This window comes from Oryctolagus cuniculus, chromosome 13, assembly GCF_964237555.1.
Source record: "Oryctolagus cuniculus chromosome 13, mOryCun1.1, whole genome shotgun sequence".
Lineage (NCBI taxonomy): Eukaryota > Metazoa > Chordata > Mammalia > Lagomorpha > Leporidae > Oryctolagus > Oryctolagus cuniculus.
Window position 1 is genome coordinate 93,485,617 of NC_091444.1, and position 21,465 is coordinate 93,507,081.

Here is a 21,465-nt window from a genome sequence, read left to right on the forward strand (position 1 = left end):
TTAAGCTGCCTCCTGAGATGCCAGCATCCCATATAGATGCAAGTTCGAGTCTCAGGTGTTTCGTTTCTGATCCAGCTCCTTGCTAATACACTTGAAAAAGCAGGGGACGGCCGGCGCTGCGGCTCACTAGGCTAATCCTCAGCCTTACGGCGTCGGCACACCGGGTTCTAGTCCCGGTCGGGGCGCCAGATTCTGTCCTGGTTGCCCCTCTTCCAGGCCAGCTCTCTGCTGTGGCCAGGGAGTGCAGTGGAGGATGGCCCAAGTATTTGGGCTCTGTACCCCATGGGAGACCAGGAGAAGCACCTGGCTCCTGCCATCGGATCAGCGCGGTGCGCTGGCTGCAGCGCCCATTGGAGGGTGAACCAACGGCAAAGGAAGACCTTTCTCTCTGTCTCTCTCTCTCACTGTCCACTCTGCCTGTCAAAACAAACAAACAAACAAAAAAAAGCAGGGGAAGAGCCGGCGCCAAGACTCACTAGGCTAATTCTCCGCCTGCTGTGCCGGCACTCCAGGTTCTAGTCCCAGTTGGGGCGCCCGTACTGTCCGGGTTGCTCCTCTTCCAGTCCAGCTCTCTGCTGTGGCCCGGGAAGGCAGTGGAGGTCTCCCTGCACCTGCATGGGAGACCAGGAGGAAGTGCCTGGCTCCTGGCTTAGGATCAGTGCAGCGCACCAGCCATAGCGGCCATTTGGGGGGTGAACCAATGGAAAAGGAAGACCGTTCTCTCTGTCTCTCTCTCTCACTGTCTAACTCTGCCTGTCAAAAAAAAAAAGCAGGGGAAGATGACCCAAGTGTTTGGACCCTTGCCACCCACGTGGGAGACCCAGATGAAACTCTTAGCTCCTGGCTTCAGTCTGGCCCAGCCCGGGCCATTGCAGCCATTTGGAGTGTGAGCCAACAGATGGAAGATGTCTCTAGCTATCTCTCCCTCTCTCTATAACTCTGTATTTCAAATAAATAAATGAGAAAGAGAGAAAGAGAGAGAGAGAGAGAAACAATAAGATCTCCTCCTGAACCACACCATCAATTCGTGTACCTGGAATAAAAAGGAATGTCACAAATCTAATTAAGGGCAAATACAAAGCAAAGAAAAAAGATGATAGCAAAATCCCATCTACTGCTAAATGTTGAGATGTGCCTTTCAAATTAGGAATAAGAAAAGAGGAAGCATTATGAACTCCTCCCTCTCAGCACCACAATGCCAGTGCTTACCAGAAGAGGAAGGTAAGAAAAAGAAGCAAAAGAATTAGAAAGAAAAACTGTCTGCCTTTTCAGATTATGTGGTTGTGCACAGTGAATTTTTTTGAATTGTGGAATTAGCAGGAGAGGGTTCCCGGAAGATGCCAAGATGGTGGAATAGGGAGGGAGCTTCCTGCTTTAGTCCAGGGGAAGATAGTTTAAAACAGAGGTGGAGAGAGTGCATCTCAGGGAAGAGTTAGGGAGGAAACTGCACTGGAAGCTCCATGGAAGTCAGAGGGACGATGTGGATCTACGTGGAGGATGTGGATGCCCAGCATGAGCACAGACACAACACATGACCCCAGCGGCTGAGAGCTTTAGCACCAGTTTTGGAGAGTGAGGTGAGACCAGACTGCAGCAGCCCAAGCCACTGGTGATAAAGCTGCGGCGTCCAGCCTGGAGCCCTGTGGAGGATAGGCAACTGAAGACTGGATAAAGAAATTATGGGATATATACACCATGAAATACTACACAGCGGTTAAAAATGGAAATCCTGTCGTTTGCAACGAAATGGATGCAACTGGAAAGCATTATACTCAGTGAAATAAGCCAGTCCCAAAAAGGCAAATACCATAGGTTCTCCCTGATCTGTGGTAACTAATAGAGTACCTCAAAGGTAATCTGTAGAATGAATTTGACACTTTAAGATGTTATGACCTTGAATAGCCCTTGTCTCTTTTGTTGAGGAACAGTGTTTTTTTCTTCATACTGTTTGTTGAACTTTTACTTAGTGTTGAACTTTTTCCTTAGTGTTGAACTTTTAACTTTTATGTGTATAAAGTTAATTGAAAATAGATCTTAGTAAAAAAAAAAAAAGAATGGGAATAGGAAAGGGGGGAGGAAGAAGGTTGGGAGTACAGGTGGGATGGGGGACAGAGTGAGAAGAGACTATGTTCTTAAATCTGTACTTATGAAATACATGAAGTTTGTATAAATTAAATAAAAGGTTTCTAGGTAAAAATAAAATTAAAACTAAAAAAGAATTAGTAGGAGATTTTGATGAGTTTCTTGACAACAAAACAGAATGAGTGACAGAAAAGTGACAGCAGGTAAAAATGCACACATGGCTCTGGGCACCACAGAGACTCTTTGGAAGGAATTTGGGTTGGGTTTTGTGAAATCTGTCAGAATAAAAATGGAATCCTTTGTGTCAGTCCTAACACATACAAAAATATAAAGCTGGTAGGGTATGAAGGAGGTGTGTGATTTGTTTGTTTGTTTGTTTTTTTGCCAGGCAGAGTTAGTGAGAGAGACAGAGAGAAAGGCCTTCCTTCCGTTGATTCACCCCCCCAAATGGCCACCAGGGCCAGCGCTGTGCCAATCCAAAGCCAGGAGCCAGGTGCTTCCTCCTGGTCTCACATGCGGGTGCAGGGCCCAAGCACTTGGGCCATCCTCCACTGCACTCCCGGGACACAGCAGAGAGCTGGCCTGGAAGAGGAGCAACCGGGACAGAATCCGGTGCCCCAGCCAGGACTAGAACCTGGGGTGCCAGTGCCGCAGGCAGAGGATTAGCCTAATGAGCCATGGCGCCGGCCAGGAGGTATGTGCTTACACGTGGTTGCCTGAGAGCAACTGTGACAAAAGATTGCCAAAACCGCAGCTCGTACAAGGGCCCCATCATCTTACACCAGAAACATTGCTGCGATTACAAGGCCGTTGTCTGGCAAATCTTGAACTGATATCACCCTTGTTCATTAATCAGTGTGGCCAAAGAGTTTCAGTTCAAAATATCTTGGGTAATCCTCAGTTTTCCTTCAAAATCTTCCCTTGCCTCTCCCTTTTAGAACATACTCATTATTTACTATGGCATGCATATACCCAAGGCATGCTCTGCTACTCCTGTTGCAATGCAACCCATTTTAAGGAGAAGATGAGGTAGGGAGTCACCCCTTTGAAGAGTACGGGGCGTGCTGTAAGTCTCCTAAAGCTCTTCTCAGTCGTGAGTGAAGACAGTAATTTTTATTGGAATTCTATCTCTCCTGTAAATAAATAACCAGCTAAAAGTGGTAGCTGAAGCTCGCCATGCTAGTTCTTCATGACTGCACGTGTTTTTATTTCATCATCTTTCATTTTATTCAACATGCATTGCGTCACCTCTGTATCTGCTATGCTTTGTCTTGTGACCGTTTACACTCCCTAACTCTTCCGCTTTGTCTTCTCTGTTCTTTTCTGTTCACGTCCACAAACCCGTGCTATGATGTCAGACTGCTTCTCTGGATTTCGGTTTCTTCATCTGTGAATATGATCAACACTGTCCTAAGACGTTAGCTGGTGGTTGTAAAAATGAGATAAAATAATTGCAATAAAAAAGTCATAGAAAAAGATAAAGCAACATACTGAGAAAGTATGTAGGGGCCAGCACGGTGGCTTACTTGGTTAATCCTCTGCCTGCAGCGCCAGCATCCCATATGAACACCGGTGCTAGTCCCGGTTGCTCCTCTTCCAGTCCAGCTCTCTGCTGTGACCCGAGAGGACAGTGGAGGATGGCCCAAGTGCCTGGGCCCAGCACCCGCATAGGAGATCAGCAAGAGGCACCTGGCTCCTGGCTTTGGATCAGCTCAGCGCCGGCCATAGCGGGCATCTGGGGAGTGAACCAACGGAAGAAAGACCTTTCTCTCTGTCTCTTTCTGTCTATCACTCTACCTATCAAATAAATAAATAAAAATAAATAAACAATAAAACATATATTTAAAAAAGAAAATATGTAATAAACACTGATACTTTTATTCCTGTTCTAATTTTTTGTTTACGGATTCATAGAATGAGATAATGTTACGGATTTTGTGAGAATCATTGATACATCCATATAATTTTTTCACTCTCTGCCCTTTTGTACTTTGTGTTCATTGGATATAGAAGATGCACAGTAAGATCAAGTGTTTTTATTGATGAACCAATGCCAAAATATTGTTTTAAAATATATTTAATAAAAGATCAGTTCAAGAGAGAATTGAGGAAATAAATTCCTAGAAACAAGAACTTGAAGCATGCAAAAGAACAAGATCTTTGTATACCCATCTGTAAGAGAGTTACATTTTTCTTTATTTAAAAATGAAGAGTCCTCATGTGTCCACAAATCAACAGTGGTAGCATAGGTGTGCCTGAAAGATATCCATACGTAAAGTTTTCAGAAAACTCATTACAGCACAAGATGAGGCAAATTTCCAGGTTTAAGAATTCTAACAAATGAGCTTTAAATCAATGAAGTTCCGAAAGATCCTTCCCATAGTGTGATCACTCCCCAAGGCAAGCTCGAAGTATAAGCCTTTATAGGAGATTTATATCAAAGAAAAGCTTCTAGCAGCATTATATAGTTTCAGTTTAGCTTGCAGTAATGATTGGATTTTTTTGTCAGGCACTAGAGTTTTTTGTGTGAGAGACACACACAATGAGGGAGCAAGAGAGAAAGAAATTGAGAGTGAGAAATAGATAAAGATGATCAAAATTTAAGTAGAGAGGAGGTTTAGGGAATTGTTTTATTTTATAACTTTTTTAAAAATTAATATTATTTTAGTGAGCTGTGTCTCTTGTGCCTATTTATAACAGTGATGCTTTTAAATGGAAATTTATTATAAGCAAATATTGTACTAGTACCTATTCTTTAGATATCATATACACATTAGCCTAAGATCATCCATTAATAATTCAAAACATTTCACTTTCATTCCCTCTCATCCTATTCTCTAATACTTAAGGTATTAATGTGAAGAGAATAGAAATTGTGCAAATAGCATCCTTCTGTTGCAATATTAAAATACCGGAGAAATATGGGCTATCAACCCTTTTATGATAATCAGGAGCAATAAAGTAGAAGGTAGAAGGCATGCCAATCATTATAGAATAATCCCTCTGATTGATACTGGCTTCTTCTCAATTGTTTGCTTTCACACAAAAGGATCTTTTCCAACTTGTACAATTCTTTCTCTCTTTCCTTCCCCAGACACTCACAAATAGTGATGACTGCGGTTTTAGCAAAGAAAGCTTCCTGCAAATGTTGCAAATGGTACAGTAATTGGTCCTGCCACCACCCACCCCCAGGCTCCACCTGCCTCTTCATTAATACAGCGCCAATAACAGTTCCATTTTCTATTCATGAAATGATTGGTAATTAGTGAAATCTGTGTGAGATGTAACAACAAATGACTATAACAGAAAATCATCTGATTTACATGATAATTCACATGCCAGTAAGGCTTTGTTGATTGGCTCCTTTCTGCATTTTCCATAAGCTACAAAATCATTAGTGGTAAGAAGTGTCACTTACATATCAAAAATTACAAGAGGGAAGGAAAAATAACTCATTCCACTTAAAGTAATGCGACGCACCACTTGACCAATTTAAATGCCACGAGACTTAACCGGGTCCTTTCCTTCCTTCGTCAAGTAGATAATAGAATCTCTAAAACCAGAATCAGAGAGCATTACACAGCTAGATGCAAAATCTGGTGTTTTTACAAGTCGGTTTGCTTATTATTCATGAATCCTCTCTCCTTATTCACCTCTCATTATTTAAATCCATACAGATCATAATTGTACTCCAGAGACAGGTAACATTATGCAACGCACGCCAAATCTCTGCTTTTATGCAAATGAAAGACCCTTCACTTTTACTCCTGCTATTAATTAGCCAAATTTCTCTGAACAGGGCTTGCTGGCTTAAGCTGATGAAGACTGGCCACATCCTTTCTTTCCTCAATTGTGCTTAATAAATTGGAAGTAGAAAGGGAGAGAGAAAGAAACAGAAGCAACCTCAGCAAAACCAAGAATCAAGGAAAACTGATGTGGCAACCAGCCATAGTGACACAGCTCAAGTAGTCACAGGACTTGGCTATTTAGGGAACAACGCAGATTCTGTTGAACTTAACGGAGCTTCGTCATTTTTAAAGGAAATCATGCTGTGATTACCACAGTTACAGAAAAGATAATGGTAGCCGGTGCTGTGTGTTATTTTTAGCATGAGGCTTAAACATAAAACCTAAAGTTAGGTTGTAGGATCCTCATGCCTCCCAATGGTCTTATGAAAATGAGATGTTTCCCTCCAGAGGTTGAATCAGTAAGCAGTGTTTAATCAGGCTACACAGAGTTGCTATACAAGAAATAGTTTTGAAAACAAATCCTTCTGTGAGAGAGTGTGGCTCGCACCATGATAGGAAAATCTTCCTGACTTAACATGTAGGGAGAAAATGGTCTCTGAATGAAGGATGTCTAAAATTTTCAACCCTGTAATTGAGGAATATGAAGGTATCTGTTCAGCCAGAAAGTAATCATTGCATCAGATTATACAGTCCTTTGAATGCGCCAAGATCAGCTTAATAACGTTTTACAACATAATGAAGTCGTGAATAGTAATCCTCATTTTGAACTCAGGTTGAGTTTTACTGCTTCAAATAGAAAAGGCTGGGATCATGAGAAGATCAATTCTAAATTAGTCAGCATTGTTTTTATAACTGGCCAATAGGCAAACCTGTGATAAACCAGTACTCATTTTCCCCTATGCTATTTCAATATCAGACACAATTTTTCATTGTTGAAAATATTCCCATTGCACACTCATGAATAAGCCCTGAAACACCAAATAAATAAAACTGATCCTATGATGAATCACAGTATTCCATTTTCTGCAATTGAAATGCAAATTGTTTTTATCTAATTGTGGCTGTGTAAGGCTTCTGACCCATAGGATTCATCTGCATAGTTTTTATATCCTGGAATGATCCTGGGTGCCTCATTCCTTTGCAGATGCAAAAGGTGGCAGGGTTGAAGGTTATGTGATTATGAAGTTATGACTTACAAAACAAGCCTCCTTCAAAAATACTGGCTGAATATGAAAATCGCAAAGACAATTGTGTTCACATATGGATGCTGAACTAGAGATCAAGATACCAAGGTAAATTTTTTTGTTTTATATTCTAAAATTTCCACCAACAAATTAGTGTATGCCTCCTTTGATGCCACACTTTCTTCTGAAGATCACAGCTATCTAAGATTCTGAATTTCCCAGTTGGTTCAATTTTTTTGAAGCTATCTTAGATAAGTGGCTGTTCCAAATCAACAAGAAGATTGAAAACTTCCTTGTAAACCGAGTTAATCTAAACATTAGTAAACATAAGTTTACTAATCCAGCTTGCAAACTGATGAGCTATTTGAATCACAATTACTGTGAATGGATTGATTTTATATCAGATTGTGATAAAAATTAATAAGTTTGTGCCTCTTTGAGACTGATTTCACAGCAACCTCAGGAAGGCACACAGTAAACTCATGCTGAATGTGATAGACCCAGGAAAACCTGTTCTCTGCTTGATGACTTGTCCAAGTTCAACTCTCTAGAGATATAAATGATGATGGTAGACCACCAGTGAGTGTTTATTAGATCACAACTATGGTGGCCCATGACATATCAAGTGTTTATGTCCTCTCAAAATTCATAGGGTAGGGGCTGGAGCTCTGGCATAGTGGGTAAAGTCACCACCTGCAATGCTGGCATCCCATATGGACACCAATTCAAGTCCCAGCTGCTCCACTTCCAATCCAGTTCTCTGCTATGGCCTGGGAAATCAGTATAAGATTGCCCAAGTCCTTGGGAAACCTGCATGGGAAACCTGGAAGAAGCTCCTGGCTTCAGAACAGCCCTGTTCAAGCCTTTATGGCCCTTTGGGGAGTGAACCAGCAGATGAAAGATCTCTCTCTCTCTCTTTCTCTCACTGCCTCTGCCTCTCTGTAACACTGCCTTTCAAATAAATAAATAAATAAGTCTTTAAAAGATACATAGGGTAGAGAATCAACCCACAAGATGACGATATTAGAAAGTGAGGTCTTTGAGGGTGATTAGGTGATGACGGTGGAGGCTTCATGAATATTATCAATGCCTTTAGGAAAGAGACCCCAGAAAGCTGCCTAGCCCCTTCTCCTGTGTGAGGATACAACAAGAAGGTACAACTACAAACCACGAAGCGAGTCCTCACCAGGCGCCACATCTGTCCCACCTTGATTCCCGGTATCCACAACTGTGAGAACTGAATTGCTGTTGCTTATGCTACCCAGCCTGTGGTATTTGGCTACAGCATCTTGAATGGACTAAGACTGTAGATGATTGCATTTTTCTAGGAAACTTCCACTTTAGAAGGGAAATAATATTTATGTTTTCTAATGTCAGAGCTTGTGTGTCGTATTTTAGGTGCTTTGTAAATTTACACCAGATTGGTTAACTCATCTATTATGTGGCAGGCACTGAACAAAACACAAGGGATGGATTTGATACAACTCATGTTGAACCATCTTTCCAGGTTCCAGAGCTCTGAACATTTAAGAAAGTGTAAACTTGGTTGAATTACTGATAGCCTGCAGACGAAAATATTTCAGAAAAATAACTACAGCAGTATGGAACATGTATAGACTTTCTTGTCATGTTGTCCAAATGGCAGTACAATGACTATTTATACTGCATTTACATTGTATGAGGCATTACAAGTAATCTCAAGATGATTTAAAATATACAGAAGTATGTGCATTGGTTTTAAGCATAGGAACATGATCATCCTCACATTTTGATGCTCTCGGGAGAGGCTGGAACCAACCCCTCTGCAGGTATCCAGAGACAGTTATACTAAGCATGTATCTCCACTCATGTGCACTATATCCCCCCACTCCCACTTGCTCAATAAAAAAGGAAAAAAATTATTAATTTGTGTTGTCATGTCCTTACCTTATGCAAACTTTGGGTTGCTCAGAAGCCCCATGCCTCTGATCAGAACCAGGGCAAATTTGATCCAATAATCAGGTATGTAAAATAGAGGTGAATTTGTCAAATATTCAGGACTATCTAGCCATCCTGAGAATTTAGACCAGAAATATATTACCCTACCTTCAAAATTTCCTTTGAAATGTATTTTAACACAACAAAAATATTTCCACTGTTATAAAATATCAGAACACAAGGTTTTAGCCCTCTATTTCTAGTAGATAAGGACAATCTCCAATTTGTAAGCTCTCATGGTCAGACAGGTAACATGCAAGCACAAAGTGTTATTGAAATAGAAAAGATTTAACAGAGACAAAGAGAGGAACACAGTATGAATTAAGTACTGTGAACACCAGGCAAGCCAAGAAAATCTTTTTGTGTCACTTTGAATTCTTAGGGTTTCATGAATCCTAATCCTTTATTTTGTGTTACCTCCACTGAAAGGCCACCACAAAATACACCAAACACCAGAGTGAAAAGAAAGGTTTATTTTCAGATGAGGGAAACTGGACAGGCTGCCTCTCTGTGCACAAGAGAAACAGCTGCCTGTACTAGAACAGGTCTTATATAGCTTTGTAGAGGTAAAGGAAGAGGGAGCAGCGAATCCGTTAGGGTGGTGGAATTGACTCTTGTGGTTGGACCATTTGGTCACCTGACTTCTATAAGCCAGGCTGAGCTTAGGATTGAAGCTTATTGTACAAGATAGCAACAGGAGGCCGGCGCCGCGGCTCACTAGGCTAATCCTCCGCCTTGCGGCGCTGGCACACTGGGTTCTAGTCCCGGTCAGGGCGCCGGATTCTGTCCCGGTTGCCCCTCTTCCAGGCCAGCTCTCTGCTGTGGCCAGGGAGTGCAGTGGAGGATGGCCCAAGTGCTTGGGCCCTGCACCCCATGGGAGACCAGGAGAAGCACCTGGCTCCTGCCATCCGATCAGCGCGGAGCACCGGCTGCAGCGTGCCGGCCGCAGCGGCCATTGGAGGGTGAACCAACGGCAAAGCAAGACCTTTCTCTCTGTCTCTCTCTCTCACTGTCCACTCTGCCCCTGTCAAAAAAAAAAAAAAAAAAAAAAACAAGGTAGCAACAGGACCAGAGCTGAAGATGGCATCTGGGGCTTAGACGGCACCATAGATAAGACAGCACCATTTCACTAACATCCATCCCCATTCCTTCAAGGATGAATCCAGAACAACTGATTCTGTTTTATAAGCAGCATTATTAGCTCTTTGATATCAACAGAATTGTTGCTATTCTAAAATTTTACATTTCTTTTTATTTGCCAGCTTCTTGCAGTGGTTCCAGCTCTGTCTGCTGGTTGTTGACTGTGTGTTTTAGGAACTGTTGATAAAGCTTTTCAGTGTTCACTTCACAGAGTCTCTGATGGCTGGCAGGCACCTCATTCAATATCCATTCCAACAAAGAACACATGTTGATTACAGATGGTGTCAGCCACTAGGTCCTTATATGCAGAAAACAGCTTTGGGCCCTTAAGCAACACATGGGATGCTCAGGCTCAGCATGTAGCCTGGAATGAGCCAGGTAGCACCAGCAGCTGCCAGAAAGGCTGAGCTGGCCTCTCACCCCAGGAGACATGGAGCACTGGGAATGAGGCTTGGCCATAGTCACACCTACCACAGCCTTCTTGGCCAGAATTGTGGTGCATGTGTGTGAGAAAAGTGAGTGAAAATAGAAACTAGACCGATAAGGGAGAACATGTGCTACTCCAGACACTTCTCAAGACCTTGGGCAAACTTCTTACACACCACGGATTTCTACAAAGTCAATCTGTTTGTTAATCGTGCTGTGGCGAAGCAATGAAGCATGCTAAGAATAATGACTTGAGCATCAATAAGTTATGTCAGAATACTCAGTGAAAAAAAAGCACTACTAAACATGGATTCTCCTCCAAATCATGACTAAGTATGGAAGCAAAGTTACGTACATCCATACACAGACATCCATACACAGGGGATACTGAGCGGCCCCACGCCCAACTCTCAACTCATGTGCTTTTACCTCTTACTCTTTAGAATTTAGGAGAGGTTGTTAAACACAAGGAAGAAGAAAAGACTAAAAGAGAAACAAACTTCTGTTCTAAGTTGCCTTTATAGAAGAATCTGTGAGAGCTACCCTATCACACGCTTAGTTGGTGTGCATATGCAACTCTTCAATGACCACAGACGATAATAAAAAGTTTTAGTCCTAGGGGAATACCACTGTGCCCCCCCCCATTCTTGTTCTATCATACTCCCAAAATCAGCAGCTACCACTACCACTTCCTACACACCCCTAATTTGAATCTATGAAAAACCACAAGGAATAAGTCCAGTTCCAACCATTGAAGAAAAGTCACAGTTCTCCATTTCCAAGTACTGCTTAACAATGGTTCTCAGCTTTTACAGTTTATGAAAGAAAGCAAATTTTGAATGAGTTTTCTATCACTCACTTGTGACTTGTGAAGCTATCAATATTCTCCCCTTTTAGCAGGGGAAAATGTAGAGTTTATGTATAATTGAGCTGGAAATTAACCAAGTGAATCTGCCAAACATAAAACCCATATATGTGTGCATATGAATTCCTATATAAGCCAAACACAGATGGACACAGCAAGGAACAGGGCACCAAATCTACAACTACTTTTTTAGGATTGGAAATATTCCTGGTCAATTCCACTGGGGATTGTGACAGCCAGGAGATTTGATGGAATTACAATTCACAAGATACTTGGAGAGATGCCTTTGAGGAAGCAAAGTAGGCGTTACAATACCACTCTGACTTTTTTTTTTCTTGACAGGCAGAGTGGACAGTGAGAGAGAGAGACAAAGAGAAAGGTCGTCCTTTTCCGTCGGTTCACCCCCCATTGGCCGATGCAGCCGGTGGACCGCACTGATCCAAAGCCAGGAGCCAAGTGCTTCTCCTGGTCTCCCATGGGGTTCAGGGCCCAAGCACTTGGGCCATCCTCCACTGCACTCCCTGGCCACAGCAGAGAGCTGGCCTGGAAGAGAAGCAACCGGGACAGAATCCAGCACCCCACCTGGAACTAGAACCCAGTGTGCCAGAGCCGCAGGCGGAGGATTAGCCTACTGAGCCGCGGCACTGGCCATGCCACTCTGACTTCTAATCACTTATCCCTAAAGTGCAATGATCATCTGCAGGCATTAGAACTAAGGTTTAATTTAATCAGAAAAAAAATCGGAAAAATTAAGGTAATAACAATAAAGACTCACTTCAAAACTGACCATGCAAGCTCAGGGACAACATGTTCTCTCTGATCAAGAACATAGCTCAGACTGCGGTCCAATAGGCCCATCAGTCTCAGTATTGGGAGCTGTACTGACAGCCTTTGGACTGTCAGAAGCACATTTCTAGCATAATCGCAAAGATGTATCAAGAACCCTACAAGTGTGTAATTCATCACACTGGTGTGTAGTTGTTAATCTTAAAAAGTCAGTAAATTGTGATAAGGAACCAATAGTTTTGCCTGAGTTCCTTTGTCAAATGAAAAACTCATGGATCCTGATAATATGTGTAGAAAAGTATGTCCTTGCCTATTAGAAAACTAATTCTGTCATTTATTCAAGCATTTGTTCATCATCTTCTATATAGAAAGTTTGTTCTGGGCAGGCGCCTTGGCTCACTAGGTTAATCCTCCTCCTGCAGCACCGGCATCCCATGTGGGCGCCGGGTTCTAGTCCCGGTTGCTCCTCTTCCAGTCCAGCTCTCTGCTGTGGCCCGGGAGTGCAGTGGAGGATGGCCAAGGTCCTTGGGGCCCTGCACCCGCATGGGAGACCAGGAGCAAGCACCTGGCTCCTGGCTTCGGACTGGCGCAAAGCTGGCCATAGCGGCCATTTGAGGAGTGAACCAAAGGAAAGAAGACCTTTCTCTCTCTCTCTCTCTCACTGTCTACAACTCTCTCTCTCTCTCTCTCTCTCTCTCTCACTGTCTAACTCTGCCTGGCAAAAAATTAAAATTAAAAAATTAAAATTAAAAAATTAAAAAAGTTTGTTCTGAGGGCCGGCACTGTGGTGCAGTGGGTTAAAGCCCTGGCCTGAAGAGCCAGCATCCCATATGGGCACCAGTTCTAGTCCCAACTGCTCCTCTTCTGCTTCAGCTCTCTGCTACGGCCTGGGAAAGCAGAAGGACTTGGGCCCCTGCACCTGCTTGGAAGACCTGGAGGAAGCTCCTGGCTCCTGGCTTCGGATCGGCACAGCTCTGGCAGTTGCAGCCATCTGGGGAGTGAACCAGCAGATGGAGGACCTCTCTCTCTCTCTCTCTGTCTTTCTCTATACCTCTCTCTGGTTCATGAAGCACCTCTGCAAAGTGATGGCTGAGCCGTCAGAGAGATTTGAAAGCAGTTCTCAGCTTTGCCACTTACTTGCAGTGTGGCTGATCCATATAAAACGTAATATCCCTGATCCCTGGTTGTATGATTTGAGAACTAAGAGTGACAGTTGGGGCCAGCACTATAGCATAGCAGGTAAAGCTGCCTCCTGTGGTACCAGCATCCCATAAAGGCACCAGTAGGAGTCCTAGCTGCTCTACTTCTGATCCAGCTCCTTGCTAATGCACCTGGGAAAGCAACAGAAGATGGCCGAGTGCTTGGGACCCTTCCACCCACCTGGGAGACCCAGAGGAAATTCCTGGCTCCTGCATTCAGCCTGACCAGCCCTGGCCATTGCAGTCATTTGGGGAGTGAACCAGCAGATGGATGATCTCTCTATCTCTCCCTCTTTCTCTCTCTATCTCTGCCTTTCAAATAAATTAATTAATTAAAAAAAGAATGACAATCACAGTACATACCTCATTTCACCTTGTGGATTAAGTGAGATGATGTACATAAAATGCCCTGAGCAGAGAGCCCAGCACAGAATCAAGAATTCATAATGTAAAAGAAGATTTTGCTGTTTTTTCCCTGCCCGACAATAATCCTGTTGTACAAAATCTCATAGGGTTTGGGTAGACAAGGCAGAGGGTGACACCAAATTTGACAAGAGGAATATGGAGAGCCTGAAAGATGATGTGCAATAGAGTGAAAAGAATGACCAATCTGGGAGGGAAGAGGTGAGAGAAAAATGGAAAAGCCAAGAAAGCTGAGAGGTGTGATGACTATTGGAAACATGTAAAGTCCCCAGGAATCATGGGCAAAAGGGGAATTTTCTGAACCAAATTTTAAAATACTGACTTAAGCATTTAAGTTTGCTTCAGGGTAACCTCCTCTTTCATGGGCACTTCTCTTCCACCTCTTAAATATTCCATTCAATCTTATATGTTCTTTGAGCATTGTGTGATTTTTACATGTGTGTGCTGCATTTTGTCCTCTTCACAGAGCTGTTGTCCATCCCATTGTAGAGCCCTGAGAAAGAGGACAGAATGGCTTCTCACAGCTCTTAATGCAGCAGATTCTTCCAACCATGTTGCAACTACTGTCCTGGTTGGGTCCATCTAGAGGTCACCTGGCCCTGGAGGGATAAAGCTTGTGTTCCAAGGGGTTCATCATTGCACGGACGTTGATGTGCTTCATGGAGGAACTTATGAGACTGATCACAGGTTTTTACTGCTTTATTGAGTCTTTCTTGATACAGTTGCTACTTTCTGATTGTCGTTTAGGAAGGATTATGTTCTTACTGGCTTGTTGATTGTCTTAGTCTGTTTAGGCTGCTATAAAAAAGGCTAGAAACCCAGTGGAAGAAACAACAGAACTTTCTTTCTCATCACTCAGGAGGCTGGAAAGTCGAAGATCAAGTTGCAGACAGCTGCCTTTTGGTTGTATCTTCACATGGCAGAAAAGGGCAAACAGTCTTTCTAGCGTCCTTTTTATAGGAGCATTGACCCATTCCTGAGCATCCATCTTCAAGACCTAATCACCTCCTAAATCCTCCCACCCCTCATACCATGACCTTGGGGGTCAGGATTTGAACATAAGAATTTTGGAATGACTACAACTGCCCTGTAGTATGTCCTGAAATCTGGTATTGTGATGCCTCCAGCTTCGTTTTTGTTGTACAAGATTGCTTTAGCTATTCGAGGTCTCCTGTGTCTCCATATAAATTTCAGCATCATTTTTTCTAGATCTGAGAAGAAGGTCTTCGGTATCTTGATTGGTATTGCATTGAATCTATAAATTGCTTTTGGGAGAATGGACATTTTGATGATATTGATTCTTCCAATCCATGAGCATGGAAGATTTTTCCATTTCTTGGTATCCTCTTCTATTTCTTTCTTTAAGGTTTTGTAATTTTCATCGTAGAGATCTTTAACGTCCTTGGTTAAGTTTATTCCAAGGTATTTGATTGTTTTTGTAGCTATTGTGAATGGGATTGATCTTAGAAGTTCTTCCTCAGCCATGGCATTGTCTGTGTATACAAAGGCTGTTGATTTTTGTGCATTGATTTTATACCCTGCTACTTTGCCAAAATCTTCTATGAGTTCCAATAGTCTCTTAGTAGAGTTCTTTGGGTCCCCTAAATAAAGAATCATATCATCTGCAAAGAGGGATAGTTTGAGTTCTTCCTTCCCAATTTGTATCCCTTTAATTTCTTTTTCTTGCCTAATAGCTCTGGCTAGAACCTCCAGAACTATATTGAATAGCAGTGGTGAGAGTGGGCATCCCTGTCTGGTACCAGATCTCAGTGGAAATGCTTCCAACTTTTCCCCATTCAATAGGATGTTGGCTGTGGGTTTTTCATAGATTGCTTTGATTGTATTGAGGAATGTTCCTTCCAAACCCAGTTTGCTTAGAGTTTTCATCATGAATGGGTGTTGTATTTTATCAAATGCTTTCTTGGCGTCTATTGAGATAATCATATGGTTTTTCTTCTGCAGTCTGTTAATGTGGTGTATCACATTGATTGTCTTGCACACATTAAACCATCCCTGCATACCAGGGATAAATCCCACTTGGTCTGGGTGGAATGACATAAACATACAAACCATAACAGGAATGCATTTTCTCAAACATATATGCTCATCTGTAGTCAATGAAGCAGGAAGCAGTCCTGAGTCTTCTGTAGGGTGAGTTCTATGGAGCTCGTCCTGCTTGAAAAGGACCAAGGAAATGCGCTCAGTGAATAGACCACTCCTCCCAGGTAGGGAGGACCAACGTTGAGATGCCAGCCTCACATATGGCTGGTTATAATGGGAAATAAAGAGAGTGGCAACTCTGAGAACCCAATTCAAATGCAGTACACATGGCCCTAGTAATCGCCATGAAGTCTTTTCATATGTTTTTTTTTTCTTTTAAAATTTTTATAGAGACAGAGAGAGAGTGCTCTGCTTCACTGGTTCACTCCTCAAATGCCTGCAATGGAAGAACGTGGTGAGGGTGAAGCTGGAATGTTTATCTTTGTTGAATTGGCAGAAATTTGGTAAGTCTCATTAAAGGAACGATTTACAAAACACGTTTCTGGGTGATCCTTAGTCTACACTTCATTGAAACGTTAAACAATCAACTCATGGATATTTATTGAGCTTTTATCCACTTGTCAAGCATTGCATTAGACATCAGGGACTTCTAAAAATGTAAAATATAGCCTTCTCTTGGGAAGACTATGGGGAGAAACAAAATATAAGCTGAAGACAAATAACATACATAAAAAGTGATCCTAAAAGCAGATGAAGGTGAGAATCATGAATTTGTTAACTGGTATCAGAGGTCCCTTGAGGAAATAGAAGTAGTAAGCTAGCAAGATAACTGATAAACCACTTAGGAAGAATTCCCACTACTCATTCCCCTCACTGGTCTATCTAGGTCCTGAGAGAAAGATTGAAAGATGAGAACAAAATAATCATCAACTCAATCAACACAGCACATGAAAGTTGATATGTCAGTGGGGAGAGCAGAGGCAAGAGAAATCAGAGAAGAAAAGCAGGAGGAGCAGCAAGGCCCAGGGGACAGGGTCATGGGCCACTTAAGAAATAGGAGAAGTAGTGTTAATTTGTGGTTAGTTGCCTGTTGGGATGCCAATACAAATCAGCAGCATTAAGGAAGAAAAGAGTACAAATCAAATACTTTGTACGTCTATGGCCCTTGCTGGAGAACAAAATGCTTTTTCCACCTTTTGTAAACTACCCTTGGTGACCCAGTAGTGATTTTCCATACAGTACTGGGATGTAACCCAATACTATAATACAATATACATACAATATACTACATATACAATATATAGTATACGATATACTATATTATAATATACATATATATTATAATAACGTATATATTGTATACAATAGTATTATACTATATATGTATATATATATAATATACATACTATATATGGTATATATTGTAATAACATGTATATATTGTGTATATATAGTATACATACATATATACAATATACATACAATATAATACTCTCTGGTGGCAGCAGAGGCAGGGGTTAGCCCACTTATCTCACTTGCAGTCTCCTGGGTAGTTTCCAATGTGTTGACAACTCCCCATCTCAGGGGAGTTTGCTCTAAGTTCTAAGCGCATTCTTTAGCACCACCTGGGATGGACAGCCAGGGAGTTGGGGGGAGTATACCTCCCCACAGAAGCAACCTCAGCAATGAGGAATGAGAGCCCATGGATGGTGCGCCAGGCTCTGGATCCCAAGACAAGACAATTCTGAGATGGGTTCAACACAGTCCTCAGAGTGCTACTAGTGGAATTGAGCAGTCACCACTGTCCAGACCCATTGCCTGGTCACAAGCACCCATGTCCTGCCTCAGGCTTCTTCCTTACTCACTTATTCTACCTGGGATCAACTTGCCCCAAAGCATACCTGTACTCAAGTTCTTGTAACGAGGTCTGATCCCAGGGAAAGCCCAGTCTAACACAATGCTACTCTAAACTTTGCAGTGAAATTGAAATACTTTTCATTTGAAAAAGAGGGAGGAAAAATAAACCATACTCCTATGATTGTTTTAAGAACTAAATGTAAAATAACTAGAATATAGAAATATCTCCTATATGTAGATAAATTTTTCTTGAGTGTTTGAGTGTGTATGTATATCACCAGATAATATTTGTGCCTCAAGTGGATTCAGAACTTGAAAAAAGTTTTAAAATAATCCTATTAATATGGATAGTGAATGCTACTAGTAATAATAATTTCCATACTATTATTTATTAACTATTAAGCTTGTGCCCTGTGCAAGGCAAATTGGTAAAGAGATTAAATTTTCTCCTTGGGATATGTTATTCCTCTTTTTTAAAGATTTATTTATTTATTTATTTGAAAATCAGAGTACAGAGAGAGAGGGAGAGACAGAGACAGAGGTAGGGACGGAGGGAGGGAGGGAGGGAGAAAGAGAGAGACAGAGAGAGAAAGAGACAGAGAGACAGTGCTTCCATCCACTGCTTCACACACCAGATGGGCATAATTGTCAGGGCTGAACCGGGTTGAAATCAACAGCCAGGAGATTCTTCCAGGTCTTCAACAGGTGTAGCAGGGCCCAAGTACTTCACCATCCTCTGCTGCTTTTCCCATGCCTTCAGCAAGGAGTTGGATCAGAACTGGAGTAGCTAGGACTTGAACTGGTGCACATATGAGATGCAGGTGTCACAGGTGGTGGCTTGACTTACTATGCCACAGTGCCAGCCCTGTCTCTTTTCAATTATCTAAAATTTCTTTGAAGGAGCAGTAGCTTGTAGACCCAAAATTCTGCCTTTAGTTATCTAAGATCCTCCTTGAAATACCCATTAAAATGTGTGAAATTTTCACTTAAAATTTTTTATTGATTACTATGCTAATCTATGGTGTAATAGATTGCAGTCTTTTTAAAACTTTTCGGGGATATCTGTTTCTAAAGGTAACTACCTAGAAAAGCACATGTGAAGAATTGTCAGTAGGGACCGGCACTGTGGCATAGCAGGTAAAGCCAATGCCTGTAGTGCCAGCATCCCATATGGGTGCCGGTTTGAGACACAGCTGCTCCACTTCTAATTCAGCTCTCAGCTATGGCCTGGGAAAGCAGAAGATGGCCCAAGTGCTTGGGCTCCTTTACCCACATGGGAGACCCAGAGAAGCTCCTAGCTCCTGGCTTCGGATGGGCCCAGCTCTGGCCGTTGCAGACATTTGGGGAGAAAATCAGTGAATGAAAGATATCTCTCTCTCTCTCTCTCTGCCTCTCTGTAACTCTGCCTTTAAATAAATAAATAAATCTTTAAAAAAAAAGACAATTGTCAGTAACTTTTTTTCAGAAATTTTCAACTTCTAAAAATTCTAAAAAATCCAACATGTCATGATAAACTGTAGTTCAACCATTGTTTCAAACACGGTGTGTCTAATGGAAACCTTTGAGGCATAGCAATGTTAAGAGATCAGGAGATGATTGTCATTTAAAAAAAAAATTTGCAGGAATTGAGGCACAGTGAGTTAAGTTCCCACTTGGGACGTTGGCATTAGAGGGACAGGTTGAGTCCTGGCTCCTCTGCTTCCAATCTAGCTTCCTGCTAATGCACTTGGAAAAACTGGTGATGGCCCAAATACTTGGATTCCTGTCATCCTTGTGGGAGATCCAGATGAGTTTCTGGCTCCTGGCTTCAGCCTTGCCCCAGGACCCTGAGGAGTGAACCAGCAGGTGGAGGATGTATCTATCTATCTATCTATCTATCCATCATCTATCTATATCTAACTATTGATCTATCTATGTATTTATCACCTATCAATTTCTCCCTCTTGCTCTGTCCTTCTGCCTTTCACATAAATAAATAAATAAATAAATAAATATATTTTAAAAAGACTATAGACTGTGTTACAGTTTACATGAAGAGGGGGAGGGGGCGCACTACCGAGTTTGGTCATATAGGGTAGCTCCAGAGTAGATCAGGAGGTAAAAGGGGGTTTGGGGAAGATAAGGGCCTGAGCCTTAATTGTGGTTTCCATGAGAAGGAACAGGGAGGCAGGGTAAGCAGGTTTAAGACTTCCTGTTTTGAATAATTTCCTATTATCCTATTTGGAAATGATCTTGGGGATATTAGGCCAAGGCAATAGTAGCCCTAGCATCAGGGCTGTAGATTTGTTGGATTGCGTATGACAAGCACACTCAAAGATTAGTTCTGTGCTTTCTCTAAAAATTGGCTAAACATGGGCGCGGCTGTCTCTTCAAAGTCAACAAGGCCCTAGCTGTCAAAGCATCAGAAAGAAGAAATAAAAGATATGCTTAATACACCCACGAATTGCACTGTTACAATCATTGGAAAGAATTAATGCTCTTCTTTCAAATGACTGTAACAAATACGCATTCCTTTCACGTCTCCTACAGTCCCATTAAAGTAACAGAAAAGGTGCATTCAGAACAAAGTAAATCATAACAGTCCTGAAAAACGATTAGGTGGCAACAGTCAATTGGAAAGATTGAGGCAATCTTGGAAAATAAGAGGACAGGATTGGATTGATGAAAAAGACTTGGCCCCAGACTCCAATGGCAAAGTGGTTCTATGGATGCAATTCCTCAGAAGCTACAAGATCAGAATAAAGAATTGCGAAGGGCAGCAGCTGCTTATGGTAAAATTGGTACAGTGTGTAGTGAAGAAAACTCTATTTGGGATAACTAAACCACTAGACATCTTTCCCAGTCTCTTCCAAAGGTGCAGAAAAAATTTTCTATTTTCCCATTGCAAAGGGTAAAAAACTTAAAAAAAAAAAAAAAAAAAAAAAAAAGTGGTGTAAAGGCTGAGGATCATCTGGCTGGAGTGGAAGACCAAGCTAGGGAGGTCTAAGGGAGAAGCAGAGAAACTGGAGAAAACCTCAGTTCTGTTCACGTGACTCATGAGTCTCTTTTCATTAACTTTTTTTTTTTTTTTTTTTTGACAGGCAGAGTGGATAGTGAGAGAGAGAGACAGAGAGAAAGGTCTTCCTTTTGCCGTTGGTTCACCCTCCAATGGCCGCCACAGCTGGTGCACTGCGGCCGGCACACTGCACTGATCCAATGGCAGGAGCCAGGTGCTTCTCCTGGTCTCCCATGGGGTGCAGGGCCCAAGCACTTGGGCCATCCTCCACTGCACTCCCTGGCCACAGCAGAGAGCTGGCCTGGAAGAGGGGCAACTGGGACAGAATCCGGCGCCCCGACCGGGACTAGAACCCGGTGTGCCGGCGCCACAGGCAGAGGATTAGCCTATTGAGCCGCGGCGCTGGCCTCTTTTCATAAACCTTTAACTGATGACATCAATGAGGATAACTAAAGCTATCTTCCTGCTTCACCCTCCCACCCTGTCACCCCAAGGTAAAAATTCCTACTACCTCTCCACCAATACATGTTTTATCAAGGCTCACACCTACTCATTTTATAGTAATACATAGGATCGAGAAGATACACTTTAGAACTAACTGCTTAAAATACGCAAATTTTTAATTATTTTTCCTATAATTAAATTTACATACACTTGATATTAGAAATGGATTTATTGGATATACATTTTTAGAAGAAACCACATTTAGACAAAACACTGAATACTTAACTATTTTTATATGATAAATCTAAATGATATTAACTTTTGGGGCCAGTATTGG